The sequence below is a fragment of the Dendrobates tinctorius genome, unplaced genomic scaffold (assembly GCF_039654945.1).
Source record: "Dendrobates tinctorius isolate UK_male_01 unplaced genomic scaffold, ASM3965494v1 ptg000068l, whole genome shotgun sequence".
Lineage (NCBI taxonomy): Eukaryota > Metazoa > Chordata > Amphibia > Anura > Dendrobatidae > Dendrobates > Dendrobates tinctorius.
Window position 1 is genome coordinate 14,458,791 of NW_027361736.1, and position 16,530 is coordinate 14,475,320.

Consider the following 16,530-nt stretch of genomic DNA (forward strand, 5'->3'; position numbering starts at 1 on the left):
GAGGCTATATGTGGGTGCTCATCCTGTATATAGGAGGCTATATACGGCCTCATGCAGTATATAAGAAGCGATGTGCAGGCTCATACCGTACATAGGAGGCTATATGTGGCCTCATACTGTATATAGGAAGCGATGTGCAGGCTCATACTATTTATAGGAGGCTATGTGGGCTCATATTGTATATAGAAGCAATGTGCAGGCTCATACTGTATATAGGAGACTATATACGGCCTCATACTGTATACAGGAGGCTATGTGGGCTCATACTGTATATAGGAGGCTATATGCAGCCTCATACTGCATATAGGAATCGATGTACAGGCTCATACTGTATATAGGATAAAGTACAAATATATCCCAAATACTGGAAAAAATTCTTCAAAGGCTCAACTCACTGGAAATATAGTAGCAAAAAAAATCTCATAAATGAGCTATTAAGCATCACAAGAGATCAAAATTGGAGTTTTTCAAGCTAAATAATTTATTTAGAATAATTAACAGAGCATAAATGCTAAATGCAAGTTACAGCAGACATAAACACAATATAAGTAAACCAGCACCTTGACAGTTAATAAAGTTTTTATCTGTATAAAACATGTAGTTTCTTTGCTTTCCTTTCACAAATAGAATGCATAGTAAACCGCAAACTCCCCATTTACATAATATGTATGCCCAGATATGGTTTTGCATACAATAAGTGCCCAGAGTAAACTGCTGAATATAAAGTGCATAAGTGCCTTGTATCAAATAAGCCTGGTAGGCGTTAAGTGTACACAGAGTAAAAACTGTCTATACAAATTCCAGAGTAAGATACAAGGACTGCATTAGAAAGTAACAACTTACATGTGTAGTGTATGTCGCTGTAAAACCTGCCGCCCCTACACGCGTTACACCGCAGCTTCCTCAGGAGGCGTGGTTTACAAGTGCCCCGGATCTAGTTTATATAGTGCGGTCAACCAATAAACCGCTCTCCCTAATAAAGCTTGTAAAATTCAGGACCTGCGCTGTAGTGTCCACAATGACGTCAATAGTATCCAGTTCTAAACGTCCACAGCATTATCGGCGCATGCGCTGTTGAGTCCCCACTATGAACAGGGAGTCTATGATCAGCGCTCATCAGCATAAAAGCGGCTCAAGCTGCAAAACAGCCAGAGACAACCACATACCAGACTGAGCACGTCAGACGGCTCCTAGGGAGGACAGAACTGGGCATGCGCTCAAGTGAGGACAAGAAAATAAAATAATTATGAAGAATAATAATCACTACTTAAAGTGATAGCAAGTGTTGAAAGTGAGGGGATAAAACATAATGATGCTGAAATAATTATAGCGGTGTGTATGAACCATTAAAGTGAATATGCCTGACATAGAGTGCAAAGGCACACACATATGTGTCAATTATAAGCACACTATGCACGCAATAAATTTTTTTTTAACAATTAGCATAATGTGTATGCAGGCTATATGAAAGTGTATGTGCATCATATAACTATAACAACTATATATCATGTTTCTGTTAAAAAACAAATGTATATAAAAATAACACATGGCATTCAATACATACATCAAATGTCATATATCATAAAGTAATTATACACACAATTATGTATAATGCATAATACATAGCACAAATACACAAAGAAAATTGTGAAAAAAATAAAAAATGAGTGAAAAAAATATATATAAAAATAAAACAAAAATGTAAATGAAATAAACAAATAAAAAAAAGAAAAAATGAATAAAAATGTGAACAAATAATATGAAATATTGAAGACCCAATGGGTACGAAAAGAGCCGTAGATTTCTTGTGAGAGGAGTGTTTCTTCATAAAATCTTGAAATGCCCTCAACAATGAATTCCATGCCAGATCATATATTGCGATGCGAAGATAGAGAACTGGAGTATAAGCACAGGAAAAATTAATTAAAAACAGAAAACTAAAACCAAGACTAAAAAGATACCCATACGATTTTTACAGAAAGGACCCAAAACCATTACTCTCATTCAATCATTTTTTTTTGCTACTGTATATAGGAGGCTATGTGCAGGCTCATACTGTATATAGGAGGTAAACACTGCATTCTATATATCTATAGATGCTCTTTAGATGATTATAGTGGGGTCAGATGGGTAGACATGCACTTTGAGGCTTGGACCCCTGAACTTTTAGAACCCTAGCAATGTCCCTGCTGTACTGTGTGTTTACTTGTCAGTGTTTCTAGAGATATATGTATGTTTGTCAGTAAGCTCAGTTATGGTACCATATCTAAGGAGTAAGCTTGGTTCTGGTTCTGTATTGATGTAGTAATCTAAATTCTTGTACCATATGCATGCTGTAAGCTTGGTTCTGTTCCCATATCTGTGTAGTAGACATATTAAGCTTGGTTCTGCTCCCTTATGTCTGTAGTAAACTCGGTTCTGCTCCCTTATCTCTGTAGTAAGATCGGTTATGCTCCCATAGCACTGTAGTAAGCTCGGTTCTGCTCCCATGTCTCTCTCGCAAGGTTGGTTCTGCTCTCTTATCTGCGTAGTAAGGCTGGTTTCACACTAGCGTTCTATCGCGCAGCGCATCGTGCGCACGCGCAATGTCCCCCTATCTTTAACATGGTGATGGCAGGGTCTTGAGAATGTACGCGCTCTTCAGCGTTTAGTGTGCGCTGCGCATTTTACAGGTGTGCACCCAGACGCGACGTACGCTACATGTTGCATTTTTTTTTTCCGGTGGCATCGTTAAAAAAATCGTGCTCGCACGTGTGCGCCCAAAAATAGCATTACAGTCTATGTGGTTGCTGACGAGCGCTTGGCACCGCTCACATCAGCGCTTTGAGTGCACACGCAATTTGAGTAAACAATGTCTAGACACTTGTCTAGGACTCCCCCTAAACAAGCAACATTGTTTTGGAGGAGTGTACATAAAAGAATGTGTCTTCAGGGTCAGACAATTACTCTACATAATGCCTTGCAGAGACCAGACAAGCATTCTACAAGAGCCTTCTACCTGTGGATTTAAGCTTCAGGAGCCAAAATGTGAGTATTCTTAAAAATAATGTCTGTGTGTCCTGTACAATTTATTATGTACTAATGTATTTTTTGTTTTCTTTTCAGCATGTCTTCTTCCGGATCGGTCTATTCGCCATCTCGGCAAGAACTGGCCCAAGCTGATCGTGAGGTGAGAATCTTGCTGCCTTTTGATAAGTATAGCTGCCTCTAGAAATGTGTTTTAATTTTTTCTCTCTTTACAGACATCGGACACGGGAAGTGAAAATGGAGTGCGGGAGCGGTCTGAGCAGGAGCCGTCTGAGGATTCTGAGCGGGAGCAGCGTAGTCAAGTCGTGGCGAGGAGACGCAATGTGAGTATATATATTTTTTTTTTTCTGTCTTTCTTTCTCTTGCTTCTTTTCTGTTTCTTTTTGTATCTTTTCCAAACTTCTAAACATTCTATATTTTTTTTCTAGGTTCCACAGCGGGATGACGAAGAAGTCTACACAGACAACGAGCACCTCATCCGCCTCGTTGAGGAGCGCATCCCATTGTGGGACAGCTGTGACCAGCAGTACAAAGACACAGTGGTGACCCGGCAGCTCTGGAATGAGGTGGCCGCAGTGATGGATGGCTTGGACAGCGCCTCTGCAGCTTCAAAAAGGGTGTTCAGTAAGTATAAAGATGCTCTGTGATATAGCATTTATTTTTGGACCTGATGGTGCTGATGTGTTTTTTGCAAGATATATTCTTGCATTAAACACACCAATGCCTGGTGGAAAACTGTGATTGATTTGGGTCTTGAACTGCTGCATTGTTTTGTGGACCTGACGGTGGTGGTGTTTTTTTTGGCAAGATATATTCTTGCATGAAAACCACCAAAGCCTTGTTGAGAACTTTGATTGAATTGTGTCTTCAACTGCTGCATTGTTTTGTAAAACTGATGGTGGTGGTGTTTTTTTGGCAAGATATATTCTTTCATGAAAAGCACCAATGCCTTGTTGAGAACTGTGATTGATTTGTGTCTTCAACTGCTGCATTGTTTTTTGGACCTGACGGTGCTGTGTTTTTTGCAAGATATATTCTTGCATTAAACACACCAATGCCTTGTTGAGAACTGTGATTGTTTTGATATATTCTTGCATGAAAAGGACCAATGCCTTGCTGAGAACTGTGATTGATTTTTCAACTGCTGTCTTGATCCTGTTTTCACTCTTGTTCCTGATGATACTGTTGTTTTCGCTGATACATATAGTAGCAGGAAACATAACAGTGTCCGCCGTCTCAACAGTTACTGCATTGTGTCTAGAATTTTATTGGTGCTGCAGCAGAGGCTGTTTTCAAAGTTCAATGAGGTGTGTGGTGAGAATGACAAACTAGTGCATTTTTAATTTTTTTTTTTTTTTACCAACAGTGAAAAAATCCGCACACGTTGGCGCTCGATGAAGGACCGCTTCAACACTGATGTTTGTGCTGAGGGACCGGTTCGGAGTGGTTCTGCGGCAAGGCCCAGAAGAAAGTACCGCTACCATCATGAGTTGGCTTTACTGAGACCGGTCCTTGCCAGCAGAGCGTAAGTTTTTTTTTTTTTTTTTTGTTTGTGCTTAATATATGCTTTTCTATTCCACAGGTGATGCTTCTTGTAAATGCATGATACTCATGTTTTCCCTTTCTTTCCACAGCACTTGGAGCAGCACCCTGCAACCTAACCCTGTCCCGGGAGCGGTTCTTCATCGATCGACCTCGGACCCGTCTCAGCCATCCGACAGCCAGGAAGCATCTTGCAGGTCAGCAACACAGACAGCTGGTGACCAGAAAGCTGGTCCATCAGGTGTTCCCCTGTCCCAGGTCTCTGTCACTGGTTATGCGGGCACTACCTGCCAGCGGCAGTGGGCCTTGGACAGTAATGTCATGCCCGAGTTCATGCACTTGAGCGAGGCCTTTAAGGTCAGCCTCAGGGCGCTGGCCGCCAGAACGGAAAGCGTTTTTTTCCTGATGGAGCGTGGTTTTAACCACATGGAACGTGGTTTTAACCACATGGAACACCGCTTCCACTCTGTCGACCAGCGCCTTGACCGTCTGGAGGTCGACCTCAACAGACCAGTGCACCATTTTTTCAGTAATATTGAACAGGGCATGGCGGAACACCTTAGTCCTGAGCAACAGCTGAGTGTGTTACAGGCCTGCAACACTGCTTACTTGCAGGCTATGCAGCAGAATCGGTATGTGCAGCAGTCAGTGGTGTCATTTCCAACAGTTCCACCACTGGCTCGCTTGACCACACTACCGACTTCTGCTGCATACCACTGCACGGCCACCTGCATTCCCAGCGAAGCCGGACATCACTACACCACCTCAAGTCTGAGTGCTGCAGGACACACCTCCGCCACCACCACTATGGCAAGCGCTGCTCCTGTATGGAGCACCACCACCGCCACAGCACCACCAGCTTGGAGCCAAACCACCACAGAACCTGCTTGGGCAACCGACATCAGCAGTTAACAGCAAGGAGCACTGCCAGCACTCCTCAGCAACGGAGCACCACCAGCACTCCTCATCAAACGAGCACCACCACTCCTCATCTTCAGAGCGCCGCCACCAATTCTCCTCCTCGTAGTCCCCCAAGAACTTTGGCTGAGATACCTGATTCGCAGCCTCCTTCACGTAGCACCGACCCAACATGCTCCCCTTCTAGGAGCACCGCCACTGCCACTTTGAGCAGCACTGCCACCACAGAGCAGCAAAGGGGTGATCCGCATTCCCTATTTTACAGGGCAACGCCACAGTCCACAGTCACCAGGCGGTCTACAAAAGAAAAGCGGTCACAGGCTGCAAGTAGGTCGGGGCAGGATATACCTGTGCCAAAAAAGAAGAAAAAAAAAAAAACTTTGTTGGTCCATCCACCGTCTCCTCCTAATGTGTCTCAACCTGCCTCAATGTCCATTCCAGAGCTCCCTTCCTCGAGTACTTTTGTCACCCCTTCTCCTAGAACCCCTTCCTCTACCTCCAGTCGTTCCTTGTATCTCCACACACCCAAAGTCTCCCAATCTTCCCCCAAATGTCATTCATAATAAAATTTTTCTTGTTTATTTTTGGTTTCAAAATAAATGTGCACTTGTGCTTTCAAATAATTGGTAATGGTTTACCTTGTCTATCGCCGACTACACACACTGCACCATACACATAGGGTTTTTGGAAAAACATATCTCCATTACTGTTTCTTGTGTGAGACTTGTTTCTTGTGTCAGTCTTGGAGATATGTGTTGTCAACAAACCAAATCTACATGACTTTCCTTTTCCAGAACAGTCTCTACATTCTAGGAATATTGCACAGAGTGCATCCAGCAGGGTTCCCCAACTCCAGTCCTCAAGGTCCAACAAAAGATCATGTTGTATGGAATCCTCTGTTTGAAAAATTTTTAGCAACTGAGCTATGGATTTCATTACAACATGATCTGTTGGTGGACCTTGTGGAGTGGAGTTGGGGAACCCTGCTGGATCTAGTGTGTTCAATATTACTAGAATGTAGAGACTGCTGTGGAAAAGACAAGTCATATAGGTATAATCTACATGACTTGGAGTCAGACACACTCCAAATAGAAAGACAGGCTTGTCTCCCTTTGAAGTCCTGTTTGGTAGTGCACCAAAGACTGGTCTGTACTTCCCACAGGTGCTACAAATGCAACACGGTTCTATGACAGCCTATGTCCAGGCCTTGCAGGAAAGACTTAAAGTGGTGCATAAACATGTGTTCTCATCCATTCCAGATCCTAATGTCAGTGCAGATGTGCATCAGCTCAATCCAGGTGATTGGGTGGTTATACGCAGACACGTGAGAAGGAGCCTGAACCCACGATTTGACGGCCCCTTCCAAGTCCAGCTGACCACATCCACCTCAGTAAAACTTGAGGTAAAGCCCACCTGGATCCACGCCAGTCACTGCAAGAAGGTCCTTTCAACAGCAGAATGACTGTTCTCCTAATCACCTTGCTGGCAGTGGCAGGGTTACTGCACTCTACAGAGACACAGGAAAAACTCTTAAATGCTGACTGGGACAACAAACTTATTCAACATCATGCTCTTCTTATAAAGGACATGGAAGGACAGAAACCAAAAGACTGTTGGATCTGTACACACAGCCCAGTATCTGCAAGGACTATACCATACTTAGCCTTACCTATGGAGCCATGGAATAATAATAAATCTAATAATAATCTTTATTTTTATATAGCGCTAACATACTCTGCAGCGCTTTACAGTTTGCACACATTATCATCACTGTCCTCAATGGGGCTCACAATCTAAATTCCCTATCAGTATGTCTTTGGAATGTGGGAGGAAACCGGAGTACCCAGAGGAAACCCATGCAAACACGGGAAGAACATACATACTCCTTGCAGATGTTGTCCTTGGTGGGACTGAGCCACCGTGCTGCCCTAGAAGGTATTAACACCACACTGCATACACAACGAGACTTGGACTCAATCTAGGTTTCTGGGAAAAGATGTGCCCCGTCATATATCTGCCTCATTGGCTATAATCGGACGGGCCTCTAATCCCTGGTTTCAGTTTAACATAACGCGGCCTAAGGTACAAATGTGGTGGCGGGAATATGATTCAGACATCGGAAATATGGTCGCCAGGAGGAGGACTGAAATCCCTCACTCAGACCCCATTCCCAATGATGGACTGTGGTTCAGTCATCAACACACTGGAGCAAATACCTGTGGTGAGGACAATAATTGCTTCCGTATATACACTCATGATCAAACACAGGTTAATGAGACGGTGTACCAAGATGGTGTTGAAGGCTGTAGAGCATCTACGGGTAAAATAATAAGGAAAGAAAGGGGTAAATGTACATCTGGTATAAGTGGAAATCAAATGAATAATACTTGGTGTGCCCTTAAGCCTATGTCAGGACTTTTGAGTTTATACCAATGTATACAGACCCCTGGTCACGTTTGTGTTCTCCCTGAAGGAGTATTCTTGGTTTGCGGGCATCGTGCCTACAGGTGGGTGAGCCCAGACATAAGAGGAGTTTGCACTCTTGCCAAACTAACACAAGCCACTTTCATAATTCCTTATAAGAAAATAGACACAGCAGCAATTCCAATTCAGTCTTTGTATAGAAGGGCTGCAGACAATAAGCCCCGTCCAAATGGTAGGCCGCATCTAGTAGAAATGGGTATAACAAATAAAATATTCAGTTATATGCTAATATACCCCTTCATAACACAAATGAGGGATAAATTAGTGGAAGCTATCGACTACCTAGATGATCAGATTTTCCAGATTCTTGAAGTTCTTAATGAAACTAATACAATACAGAGACAATTAATCATAGTTACTAACCAACATACTATAGTACTAGATTACCTGACAGCAAAAGAAGGAGGAATGTGTCATATAATTGGTCCCACCTGTTGCAATTATATTGACAAAATAGGTGAACTTAGAGACCAATGGTTAAAACAGCACAGTGCAAACAGACTCCTGGTGGGGTAACACATTCTCTTTTTTTAAATCCAGCAAATTGGTTTAATGGCCTAGCAGGATGGATTTTTGGCATTGTACAGACTTGTATGCAAATTTTGTTGTTTTGCTTATTGTTTTATGTAGTCGTAAAAGCGCTAATATATGTATTACTTAAGCTGCTGAATAGTTGAGCGAATGAGTTGAGCGACTTTTGGTTTTTTAGGGTCGAGTTTCGGTTCGTGAAACCCGACTTTTCCAAAAGTCGGGTCGAGCAAGATCGTCCGATTATAGGGAAAAGTCGGGGTCGTCCCGAAACACGAAACCCAATGTAAGTCAATGGGGAATAAAAGTCGGCAGTGAGAGGAGGACAGGAAACACACCTACAGTGCCCATTTGAATGCCAAAAGCATCAATTCTTCTTACTTAAGCTTGTCAATCTTAATTAACTTCATAATACAAGTTACGCACTGAAAAATGGGGGTTATTTGGCTAAAGTTGTGGGGGGGAGGGCTGGCTCCAGGTTTTCATGTGCCCTGGGCGAAAGAGAGCCCCTTTAACACATACCACAACTCATCATGCTCCGATACGGCAGAGAAATAGCGGTATAGTACAATGAAAAATACTTCACTTTTTACATCTCATGACGAGGCCCATCTATTTCTCCATACAGAATCATTGGTCCCATATAATGTTTGAAACAGTATATGATGAGCTCCACATAATGCTACAGTATATGTTGGTCCCCATGGATGAAGCTCCACTGTCTTATGGGCCCAAATAATACTCCAAACATAATGGGCCCCATTTCTAATGCTCTAGTGTATAATGGGCCCTGTAAATGCTGCTCCAGTGTCTGATGTCCACCTTTGGAATGTTCCAGTGTATGGTGGGCCCCATCTATCATTCTCTAGTGCTCCCCAAAAATTGCTGTCCCAACATTGAAAACAATCAAATAAGTCTCCTCGCTAGGGAATCCCTGTACCACGTGGTGCCGCGTAACTGCTGCTAGATGGAGGTACGGGTGGCAAAAAGGGTCGAAACCAACGCGTTTCAGAAAACTCAGCTTCTTTCTTCAGGTCCGGGACATATTGCTTATGACCATTTAATATTTTCACCCGATTGTGTTCTATGTACATATTAACCCTTTACTTCTAGGAGAATTCTATTCGGGTACATGCCATCTCTCCTTGGTTAATCAACTGTTTGAGTGCAATACTTACTATTTCCATTAACTACCATTTTTTTCACAGCTTTGTACTGGGCGAGTTGCAATATATTCATTAAGATATACTAATCACTATTTATTTCTCAGCTATTTATCCCCACGATTGGGCTAACTGCAGTTTATTGTTTATTCTTGTCAGGTTTTACCTATTAAATATTCTTCTATTTGTCTCATTAATAAGTGACTAGCTTTTCTCCACATCTTGGTTTTTTCAGCGCGAGTCTATCACAAATATTTATAATCCTTTCGATTTCCTTGTGGTTGGTATCTAGAGTCGCAGCAGTTACAAAACCTTTTAGGCTACTTTCACACATCCGGTGTGTGGGGTCCGGCGGCGTGCGGCGAAAAGCCGGGTCGCCGGATCCGGCCTGCAGCCGTGACACCGGATGTGTGTGCGGCGAGACGATACGGCTCGGACATTATTAAAGGAGCCGCAGGACGAGGTGGACAGAGGCAGCCAATGAGACAGCTGCTGAAAGGGAGGTGAAGGGAGGAGAGGATAGGAGAGGGGAGGGGAGGAGAGGAGAGGGGGGTGGAGAGAGAGAGACATGGGTGGTTAACACTTAGTGTCCAGGCAAGAGAATCTCTCTCTTTTGCCGGGCACTTGTGGGGTTAACCCCACAGAGAGATCTCTCTCTCTCACCCAGACACTGTGAGTGTTAACCCCACAAGTGCCCGGCGAGAGAGATCTCTCACAAGTGTCCGGGTGACAGAGAGAGATCTCTCTCTCTCGCCGGGCACTTGTGGGGTTAACATTCACAGAGTCCGGGCATGCGCTGCGGAAAAAGCCGATCCGGCGCTGACAAAAAGCGTTGCAGGGAACGTTTTTTGCAGATGCCGGACGGCTAATTTATGCCGTGTCCGGCAACAACCGGACATGACGCATAACCATCCGGCACGATGCGGCGCCCATGAAAGCTTATGGGACAAAACCGGATCCGGTGCTGGATCCGGTTATTAAAAATTTTGCCGCATCGTGCCGGATGACAAAAACCGGATGTGTGAAAGAGGCCTTACACAGGCGCCACTTTATCGCTCTCCTTCATTTTTTGTTTTTAACAATTTTTCCCTGGATCTGTAGCTGGATATTTCCTGCTTTTGAATTGCCTCCTATATACAGTATGAGCCTGCACATTGCTTCCTATATACAGTATGAGGCCGCATATAGCCTCCTATATACAGTATGAGCCTGCACAGCGCTTCCTATATACAGTATGAGTCTGCACATAGTCTCCTATATACAGTATGAGCCTGCACATCGCTTCCTATATACAGTATGAGGCCGCATATAGCCTCCTACATACAGTATGAGGCCGCATATAGCCTCCTATATACAGTATGAGGCCGCATATAGCCTCCTACATACAGTATGAGGCCGCATATAGCCTCCTATATACAGTATGAGCCTGCACATCGCTTCCCATATACAGTATGAGGCCACATATAGCCTCCTGAATACAGTATTTTCCTCCTATATACAGTATGAGGCTGCATTTACCCTTCTATACACAGTATGAACCTGCACATCGCTTCCTATATACAGTATGAGGCCGCATATAGCCTCCAATATACAGTATGAGCCTGTACTTCGCTTCCTATATACAGTATGAGGCCGCATATAGCCTCCTATATACAGTATGAGCACCCACATATAGCCTCCTGAATGCAGTGTTTACCTCCTATATACAGTATGAGCCTGCACATAGCCTCCTATATACAGTAGCAAAAAAAAAAATGATTGAATGAGAGTAATGGTTTTGGGTCCTTTCTGTAAAAATCGTATGGGTATCTTTTTAGTCTTGGTTTTAGTTTTCTGTTTTTAATTAATTTTTCCTGTGCTTATACTCCAGTTCTCTATCTTCGCATCGCAATATATGATCTGGCATGGAATTCATTGTTGAGAGCATTTCAAGATTTTATGAAGAAACACTCCTCTCACAAGAAATCTACGGCTCTTTTCGTACCCATTGGGTCTTCAATATTTCATATTATTTGTTCACATTTTTATTCATTTTTTCTTTTTTTATTTGTTTATTTCATTTACATTTTTATTTGTTTTATTTTTATATATATTTTTTTCACTCATTTTTTATTTTTTTCACAATTTTCTTTGTGTATTTGTGCTATGTATTATGCATTATACATAATTGTGTGTATAATTACTTTATGATATATGACATTTGATGTATGTATTGAATGCCATGTGTTATTTTTATATACATTTGTTTTTTAACAGAGACATGATATATAGTTGTTATAGTTATATGATGCACATACACTTTCATATAGCCTGCATACACATTATGCTAATTGTTAAAAAAAATTTTTATTGCGTGCATAGTGTGCTTATAATTGACACATATGTGTGTGCCTTTGCACTCTATGTCAGGCATATTCACTTTAATGGTTCATACACACCGCTATAATTATTTCAGCATCATTATGTTTTATCCCCTCACTTTCAACACTTGCTATCACTTTAAGTAGTGATTATTATTCTTCATAATTATTTTATTTTCTTGTCCTCACTTGAGCGCATGCCCAGTTCTGTCCTCCCTAGGAGCCATCTGACGTGCTCAGTCTGGTATGTGGTTGTCTCTGGCTGTTTTGCAGCTTGAGCCGCTTTCATGCTGATGAGCGCTGATCATAGACTCCCTGTTCATAGTGGGGACTCAACAGCGCATGCGCCGATAATGCTGTGGACGTTTAGAACTGGATACTATTGACGTCATTGTGGACACTACAGCGCAGGTCCTGAATTTTACAAGCTTTATTAGGGAGAGCGGTTTATTGGTTGACCGCACTATATAAACTAGATCCGGGGCACTTGTAAACCACGAGGAAGCTGCGGTGTAACGCGCGTAGGGGCGGCAGGTTTTACAGCGACATACACTACACATGTAAGTTGTTACTTTCTAATGCAGTCCTTGTATCTTACTCTGGAATTTGTATAGACAGTTTTTACTCTGTGTACACTTAACGCCTACCAGGCTTATTTGATACAAGGCACTTATGCACTTTATATTCAGCAGTTTACTCTGGGCACTTATTGTATGCAAAACCATATCTGGGCATACATATTATGTAAATGGGGAGTTTGCGGTTTACTATGCATTCTATTTGTGAAAGGAAAGCAAAGAAACTACATGTTTTATACAGATAAAAACTTTATTAACTGTCAAGGTGCTGGTTTACTTATATTGTGTTTATGTCTGCTGTAACTTGCATTTAGCATTTATGCTCTGTTAATTATTCTAAATAAAGTATTTAGCTTGAAAAACTCCAATTTTGATCTCTTGTGATGCTTAATAGCTCATTTATGAGTTTTTTTTGCTACTATATTTCCAGTGAGTTGAGCCTTTGAAGAATTTTTTCCAGTATTTGGGATATATTTGTACTTTATCCTATATACAGTATGAGCCCACATAGCCTCCTCCACATAGCCTCCTGTCATACCAGGAAAGCACGCCCGAGGCATGACGGGTAATGTAGTCCTACAGTGTTACCATAGCAAAACGGCTGCTGGGGCCTTTCCTAAAAGCAGCCGAGGAGCTGTCATGCTGCTGCGCTGCCCCCACACACGTGCCGCCTGGGGCGGACCGCCCTCCCCCACGCTACTCCAGTGCTGCAGCTATGGGTCCCTGTTATCAGCCATTCATAGGCCAGGACCAGCCCTCAACATAAAGGGGACACAATTATAACACTGAGCACAATAGTCAGGGGGCCCGTGAGACCACCCCCTGACATCAGCAGAGACCTGTGCAGTGGCTGAAGAGTTAACCAGCCCTCGGGAATCTGCAGAGCTTCATTATACATCGGTGCCAATGTTCACTACAGGACTGGCATTGTATTCATGAATCAGATGGCTCAGGATGAACTCCAGGCAAGTATCAGAGACTCTACAGCGGAAACTCCAGATCTCATCCAGGGCTTCCTGGTGCCTGATCAGTAAGCAATGAGGTCCCTGTATCCACAATGATCCTTGGAGAAACAATTGTCCAGCAGACCCAGCACGCCCTATAACTGGTAAAACCATCCTTTTTACCTCCCTGGTGGCTTTGCAGCTCGTTCTGGCTGCTGGTGTCACGTCGCCGCCAGACTTGGGGCCTGCTGTTCCGATCGCGGCCACTAGGAGGCGCCGGACCGCCACTTCGTCGTCAGACTCAGGGACGGCTGTTCCTGCCTCGGCCACTGGGAGGGGCCGTGGTTCCGTCGCATCAGACTCAGGGCCTACTGTCCCGGCTTTAGCCTCTAGGAGGCGCCGGTCTGTCACGTTGCCTTTTAATTCGGGGTCTGCTGTTCGGGGCGCGGTCACTAGGAGGCGCCGTGACTCGCCCGTGAGTTATGGTGCTGACAGAGTAAGGGCACTTGTGCAGGCATCTGGTGGGCGCAGGCTCCGCCCCTCTGTCAGTCATCAGAAGGTTACTGCATCATCATCTGGCCTGGTCCTGGGGCGGTACTGATGACATCAGCAGTCCGGGAACCTGTGAGGGGTGACCTGATCCCTCAAATACCTTGGGAATGGTCTTGCAAGCCGCCGGATATATTCTTGGTTCCCCTGTGTGTTACTTGCTATAGTTGAATAACTATGACCTTGGCCTTGACTTCTGACTCCTGCTTCTGCCTAACGATTCTGTACCTCTGCTGCCCTCCTGATTTATGACTCTGACCTTGGCCTGGACTTCTGACTCTGCTTCTGCCTAACGATTCTGTATCTCTGCTGCCCTCCTGGTTATGACTCAGACCTTGGCCTGGACTTCTGACTCTGCTTCTGCCTGACGTTTTTGTACCCTGCTGCCCGACTGGTTTAGACCCGGATACTACCACGTTTTTGTCCTGTATTGGAACTCCCTCTCTGGCGACCGTCCTGCTCTGGCCACTGCTCCTATTCAGACAGCACCTCCTGGGCTCTGCTATAAATCCAGATCCCTGTATAGGGGTAAAGGGTATCAGTGTTTCTCGGGGTGTTGTCTGGCTGCAGCCCAGACCGCAGACAGACGTTACAGCCGGAGCCTGCAGCTCTTCCTGTCGAGTGATCATGTGGTACTGCTCATTAAGGTAATGAATATGCGCTCCACGCCTAAGGGAGCGGAGAGGCGTGCAGGCATGTGAGTATGGTGTGATGGAAGCTGGTGGCCTCTGTGACCTGCTGCTCCCCTCCTCTGCCGGCTTTCTGGGACCGTGACTCGTGTATAAGCCAAGGGGGGTGTTTTCAGCACAAAAAAAGTGCTGAAAAACTTGGCTTATACACGAGTGTATACGGTAAATATTCTTCTATTTGTCTCATTAATAAGTGACTACCTTTTCTCCCACTTCTTGTTTTTTTTCGAGTCTATCAAATATTTAACCCCTTCCTGCCATCCAACGTACTATCCCGTCCATGGGACCTGGGCCCCTATGCCCATGGACGGGATAGTACGTCTCAGCGATCAGCGGCGCCCATGTGGTGAGCACCGCTGATCGCGGCCGGGTGTCAGCTGATTATCACAGCTGACACCCGGCACAATGTGTCAGGGACGGTCAAGGACCGCCCCCGACACGTTAACCCCTTGCACACCGCGATCAAACATGATCGCGGTGTACCGGGAGTTAAAGGGAAGCATCGGCAGGGAGGGGGCTCCCTCCGTGCTTCCCTGAGCCCTCCACAGCAGCGCAATGTGCAGCGCTGCTGCGGGGGGCTCCTTTCCTCCAGGCCCCCCGAATCCAAGATGGCGACGGGGGCCTTCGGGGGCCTGCAGGAAGCTGGCTTCCTCAGTGCCTGCAAAGCGCAGGGAAGAGGAAGTCTGCTTCAATGCCTGTGACAGATCGCTGATCTGTCACAGTGATCTGTGATGTGACAGATCAGCGATCTGTCACAGGACAGTGATGTCCCACCTGGGACTGTGTAATAAAGTAAAAAAAAAATTAAAAAAAAGTGTAAAAATAATTTTAAAAAAATCGCCAAATAAATTAGTAAAAAAAAATATATATATATTCCCCAATAAATTCATTTTTTGAAAAAAAATAAATAAAATAAAAGTACACATATTAGGTATCGCCACGTCCATAACGACCCGCCCTATAAAACTGTCCCGTTAGTTAACCCCTTTAGCGAACCCCTTAAAAAATAAAAATAAAAAACGAAGCAAAAAATGATTTATCATACCGCCAAACAAAAAGTGTAATAACGCGCGATCAAAAAGACGCATATAAATATCCATGGTACCGCTGAAAATGGCATCTTGTCCCACAAAAAAGAGCCGCCACACAGCATCATCAGTGAAAAAATAAAAAAGTTATAGCTCGCAGAATAAAGCGATGCAAAAATAATTATTTTTTATATAAAATTGTTTTCATTGCATAAAACCGACAAAACCTAAAAAAACGACCTAAATGAGGTATCGCTGTAACCGTACTGACCCGAAGAATAAAACCGCTTTATCAATTTTACTGCACGCAGAACGGTGTAAACGCACTCCCCCAAAAGAAATTCATGAAACGCTGGTTTTTGTTCATTCTGCGTCCCAAAAATCGGAATAAAAAGCGATCAAAAAATGTCACGTGCCCGAAAATGGTACCGATAAAAACGTCAACTCGTCCCGCAAAAAATAAGACCTCACATGACTCGGTGGGTCAAAATACGGAAAAATTATAGCTCTCAATATGTGGTGATGCAAAAACTATTTTTACAATAAAAAGCGTCTTTTAGCGTGCGACAGCTGCCAAATATAAAAACCGCCATAAATAGTAAATCAAACCCCTCGTTATCACCCCCTTAGTTAGGGAAAAATAATAAAATAAAAAAAATGTATTTATTTCCATTTTTCCGTTAGGGCTAGGGTTAGGGTTAGGGCTTGGGTTAGGGTTAG